Below are 6,719 nucleotides of genomic sequence, written 5' to 3' on the forward strand. Positions count from 1 at the left end.
ACTATGAGAATTCCATGCATTATAAAAATTTAAGATATATGGCTCAAAATTTACGATGTCAAGGATGGATATTCTGAGACAGGACAAGTAGGCTTCTATGCACTAGTGTAGTATTTATATATCGGAATGTGAAGAATGGGTATAAATTTTAGGAGGCCCTAAGGATAAATTAACTACTCTCTAAAGTGATTATGCTATGAGTTATTATTTATTGCTATAGCCCTTCTGTGTCAGAAATGTATACCTTTCAATGATCTGTGGCACATTTTCAGATGATATTATCACCACCGGTATTTCCTTCAAACCCTTTGTTTCCTGCCAAAAAATGACCGTAGAGATAACAAGAAAATAGGGTTGAAACCTTTCACAGTATTTGTCTACAACAACCGCTCAATTATATTCCAGTCGATAACACAATCATCAACAACCAAAATGTGAGTTTCGCAACCAGCGAACGCCCCTGCTTCCTCAAACACATCACCGCGTTGACTGGTCAAACGTAGAAATGCCCTCCACACTGTTTTCCTCAAAGGACTTTTTCCTTTCTGCTGCTACTTCCATGTCAATCCAGCTACAATTTATAGCACATGATCTGTTATCTGCCTGCCCTTCAGGAAGAAATTAAGCCACTTTACCAGAAAGCACAATATCTTGGGCCTACGGACTGGAATCGAACAGTCGACCTACGAAGATGACATAGACTGCTCTTAGTGCAAAGCTAGGCAGTCTATTGGAGTTCGCAAAGCTAAAATCTGTGCAAGATACCATCATATAAAGCGCAAGGGCAAGGAGAAGGGGAAGGGCAGGATTCTTTTCTGAAAGGCCAAAAGAACCCAATCCACCACAATAGTGACCAAACATATCCGCAAGAGGCCACTCCATTCAAGATATCACTGGCTCATCATTACAGAAATTCTCTTTTCCCCCGAAACTACAAAACTAAAAGATTTCCCACAGATATTTTCAGCAAAGCAGGCCCGGCCCCAAAGGAATCATACCAAATATTTCCAAGATCTCTGTGAGGTCGCCATCAAAGCCTCGCACGAAAGGGAAATCTAGTCATAGGTTATTCTTAAATTAGCAGCAAATCTGCGAAGTAAAAAAGTTTTGATACTAGGAGGAATATGATGTCTCGAAGCAGACCGAAGGCAACACTCAAGGGGAGACCAATGGTAAAAAAATAGGAGATATAATAGATGAATAAGAGAACCTCATTAACAATATACATTTTAGTTAAACAGTCTACGTAGAGAGATCCGATTTGGGATCATCTCATTACCATTCCCAGTCAAAACAAGTCAACATACACAGAGTGGGGATAATCTCATTATATTTGGCGAAACATGAGTCAACATTATTTTTACGGAAGGTGTTATGTGCATGGGTGAGGTTAAGTGGATTGCAAATTTTTTGACCGCGTCCAGTATGAATTTATTGAAATCACAAATTTGATGGCTAACATTTGCACAATCTAAATGCCCTAGAAGTTTTTGAGGGTGTTGAATCCATATATACAATCAAAAAACCAGTTTAAATTGAACAAATGAAAATTTCACCTTCATTTCTTCTGCAAAATTCCAGTACCAAAAAACTACTAAAAACAACTCATTTTCTTTATATATAATATATTATTATTATTATTATTTTAACAGATTTAAATCTTTATATATAATATATTATTATTATTATTATTTTAACAGATTTAAATTAATATATGGTACATTTTTTTCTACTACTTTAATCTCCCAAACTTTCTTGCCCACCATCGAAAAATTTGAAAAAGATACTGAATAAAAAATTGAAAATATAACTCCATAAAAATTGAATCCACCTGAAAATATAACCTAATAAAAATTGAATCCCCCCTTCACACGGATAGGTATGTCATTAGTTGAGTTTGACGAGATTAAGTAGATTGCAAATTTTTTGACCGCACCCATGTCCTTCCAAATTCCCAGATGCCCAATAGAAGAATCCTACCGAGACGTGCGTGAATAAAGTGATATGCATGGACTCCAATGAAGGCATGGTGTAAAATTTCAATAAAAGCCACAATTTCAAATTTAAGTAAATAAAAATAAAATTTGTATATGTTATCACATCTAATACGAGATTAGAAATATCTCTGTCTAGCTATATAATATAATGTGTAATCATATATAATAAATCTTAAATTTAATTTTAGAGAGTGTGGAAATGATTACTTTGTTTTTAAAAATCGAATTATAAATATTTTATTATAATTCTTAAATATATTTTAATTTCAAAATATTTTATATATTTTAAAAAATTAATTAAAATATTTTAAAAAATATCAATATTTTTTTTGAGAAGTTCGAAATTTAAATATTTTTTTAATGAAAATGGGATTTAAAATTTAATTTCAACAATTTTTTTAGATTGCCATTTATTCAAATTATTTTAACTATAATTTTATTTACTAACTATTAACATCATTAATTAGTATTACTTTTTTTATGTGGCTTATTGAGATTGGTGACTGCTACGTCTTGTTGACTCATCCATTGAGCTTGACCTCAAGAGTGTTGAAATAATTGAACCCGTGATCTCTCAATAGCAAAGATGTTTTAACGACACTTAAGAATTGTGGTTAACCACACTCAATGGAACTATAGCAAATATGTTTTAACGACACTTAAGAATTGGGGTTAACCACACTCAATGGAACAGGTAATTACATTGTATTATTTCCTACCAATTAATTTTTTTTACCACTTCTAATTAACCTCTTCTGATACCATATATTATCTACTATAACATCCCTCGGTAAACCTCATGTAAAAAGTACATAGGCTCAGAATTTTTTTCACAATTCATTAGCATCTAACATTCCAAATCACTTAATCCATATTCCTTAACTAGCCATTAAATAAAATCATTGTCATTACAAAGAATAACTTTAGAAATGGAATAACAAGTCATATAACATAATAACCATTGTTGCAACATATTAACATAAAGCTCCTTGTTGTAACTTTACATCATTATCATCATTCATTTAAGTAGGCTAGTTGGTCACATATTTGATGATGTAAGTGTCAACATCATTGAAGGAAGAAACACCATTTGAATGACATAATAGGCAAACACATCAATGGATGCTAATATTCCTTATTAAACGTTTCACGAGGGTGTTCACCTCTCACTCAATGGTTGTAAGGGAGTCCATCCTTTGACCATTGTTAAAAATTTTACAAAGAAATATCATCTTAAATTCAAGCATAACAAGCTAAAGGCAATCACAGCAATCATGATATCATTTACACTTTACCACACAATTCCTTGAATATTATGTATTCTCTTGTTCCCTAAAGTGGATCATCCTACAGTTCACAGTTCCACAAGCTGCATGGACCGTTAGTTCATTTCATGTCATAATGTCAAATATAATTCATCGTGCACATAAGACACAATCCTTTATTGCAATTACTACCATCATAAAATTGTGACATCATGATTATATAAAATCTTTATCAAACCCAAATAACAAAACTTTACTAATTATGCTCCAAACATCTGTTCATGTGCGTAACTAAAACATATACAAAGTATCAATACATGCTTTTTTTATTGACACTGTACATGCATTAATTAAAAACCCGTAACTATCAAAACATGTTTTTTTATCTTTACATATTTATGATTATGACATCTCTTTCCATCCAAATCTCACATGCATAAAGTAAAATACATAAATATTATCAAGGCATAGTTATTTATCCCTACTTCACATGTATCATGAGAAAGGGAAAATAGTTACATTCTACTTCTACCCAAAGAAAACAGTAATATTTAAAAGAATCTCCATGTTTATCACCATATCTTCACACAAGAGGAGGGAAATGTTTCCAAAGGTAAACACCACACTAACTATTATTTCTTTGCACAAGACATATTATTTTCCAAAAGAACAACCAACACAACTACTCATATTTTAAAGGAACTAGCACATTACTTATTATCATTGCGCATGTAAATTCATATTTAGTTTCCAAAGGAAATTAGCCTAACAACTATTATCTTGACACATGTAACCACATACTATTTCTCAATAAATCTAACATAATAGTCATTATTGTTGTGTGTACCCACACAGTCTTTTCAAGAAAACTAGCATGGGTTCTTATCCTTGTATACACATGATTCATATGAAACTCTTAAGAAAATAACATTGATTCTTAACACTTCACGCACAACATTTGTGTGCAATTTTTTAAGAAAATAATCTTAACTCTTATCATTTCATGCAAAAGTATTCATATGCTTTTCTTTCTGCAATATTACCATAGTTAATTTACCTTATACGATCGATTCTTTTCCAAGAGAATATTGTGGCTAATGTTTTTATGCAAACAATATTTATGTGAATTCTTTTGTACATATAAATACATATTTATTTTTCAAGAAATCTAGAAAAACAACTATTCTTTTTGTTCATGCCATACATATATCTCTTCTATGAAAAATCTAAATAGTGATTTCTTTTCTATATGTAAACACATTCCCTTTACCAAGAAAACTAATGCAATAGTTATTGTTTATGTTCTTATGAATACATGTTCTTTTTCAACGAAAATAACTATTGTCTGTGAGAAAAATAAACACAAATTCCTTTTAAAGAAATAGAAAAGTAATCACATATCCTTTTCCAAGAATTGACATAGTTACTTATCTTTTTACCATAACTAAGTACAAAAACAACTTGTTCTTTTTCAAAAAAACCACAATAACTAACCATTCTTTAAAAAAAAATGTAGTTACTTATCTCTCTCTACTATTTCAATTTGCATTGGTCACTTAAGCCCACGATCTCAAAGCTCATCGAGGTAAAGTCGATCTTGGCCTTGCAACTTTCCATCGTAATATTGGTCTTGGATCTTGGCCATGATGTAAGGCATCAAAATTTTAAAGCTATGCATGATGATAAAGATCCAAACACAAGAAAATCTTATGAGGATATTCATCGTCATCGTCAAGTTTCTTCGAGATAGTGTAAACATAACCACAATGGGTCAAATACAAACACATCTATCGAGAGAGAAAAATTGAGCCCTCACACTCAAGTCCCCCCTAAAAGATAAAACCAACCTCAATTAACTTTTATTTATGATTTTTTTCTCAGAACAACCAAGAGAGAATCCTTCCCCTTCAAAATGAAGAATTTTATTTCCAGGAAATACCAATAAGAAAAAACAATAATGTTTTATCAATAATCATAAACATTTTACAACTAGAAAATGCTTAATTTTTACTTTCAATCATTTAGCCATTGTTCACTTTCATAAAAACAAAACAAAGTCTCTATACCAACTTATTGTTACTTGTCAAATACTCCTAGAAATCATGGTCACTTCACGCAATAATGTTAGTTATTGGTGATTTTTTTATTTTTGGCAAGCACTCTAAGAGTGGTTTATCAACCCAATAACAAGCATCTTGGGTGGTTAACAACCTCCATTGCAAGCACCTCGTAGTGTATGACCAAAAAATCCAACATAATCACATTAATCACAACATTTTCAATCAAAAGATATTCACAATATCATAGTGCCTCTGCAAGTATTCATAGAGCGCCTAACTCTCTAATCCATGAAATGATCAAATTTTTCATAACTGCAGAAAGTGCATATTGTCTTATCCCCTACTAAAGACATCCATAAGGCTAGTAATACAATAGAGGAACTACACTTCTTATATTTCCTTCTCCAACGCTAGGCTCCTTTCCTATCAGGATGTATAGAAAATTATTACGCAATCATACAAACAAATTATTTTTAACACATCACTGATCTGACTAATTAACTTGGTTTTTTATGAAAGCAACGATAGGAAAAAGAATGCTCCCCTCAACCAATGAGAAGTAGTTTCCACTAACTAGATTGAGTCAATTTCACAGTTAGGATAATTCCTTGATAGAGACCAGACTAGGTCCAACATAGGATTCCTCTTGGCAACGTCATACCTATTCCTCCAACAACGTCTTGTCTTGAGAAAATTATAATTCAATAGCTCATTTTTTGGGCCTCCTCGAACAAGCTCCAAAACCAACAAGGTAATACCCTTCTGCAAACCTTTTTCCCTTACTTAGATCATGTAATACCCCTCTGCTTCTGTAGTAATGCTTTCTTTACTTAGATTGAATTATGTTAGTTTGATGGAGGGAAAGGCCATGAATTGGTTAAGATGGAAATGAACACTTAAGTGGTTATGATGTAATAGATAAATTTTATTGATAAATGAAAAGTTGGAACTACTTGAGAATGACCCACTAGAGTTAAGGGATTGTTGTAAAAAAGTGTAAAAAGTCTTAATGATGAATGAGGTTGAGATAAATGTTCCATAAGTCAGACCCCTAGATAAGATTTAGTGAGACCGGAGGTAAAGATCCATTAAATTGCTTATCTGAATAAAAACGCTAAGTATGGAGTAGAATAGAGAACCGCAGTAGAGAAATGCAGACTTTAAAGAAAACAAAAAAAAGAGGAAAAAGGAAAAAGCCTAGGCTTGTGGGTTGGTGTTGAAGCCCCGAAAATCGGGTCGACAAGAAGGGGGATACCCACCCGGTCCGGACCTTGGTTGGCAGCTCCTTATCTGTTTGGTATAGCGGGTCCGACTGGGGATAATGGGACCAATTTCCCAATTTAAGGGTGTGTGTGTGTGCAGAGTTGGATGATGCTGATCTAAGAGTACTTAAAGCT

The sequence above is a fragment of the Pinus tabuliformis genome, chromosome 6 (genome assembly GCF_031772625.1).
Source record: "Pinus tabuliformis cultivar Carrire ecotype Pingquan chromosome 6, CPIR1, whole genome shotgun sequence".
Classification (NCBI taxonomy): Eukaryota; Viridiplantae; Streptophyta; class Pinopsida; order Pinales; family Pinaceae; genus Pinus; species Pinus tabuliformis.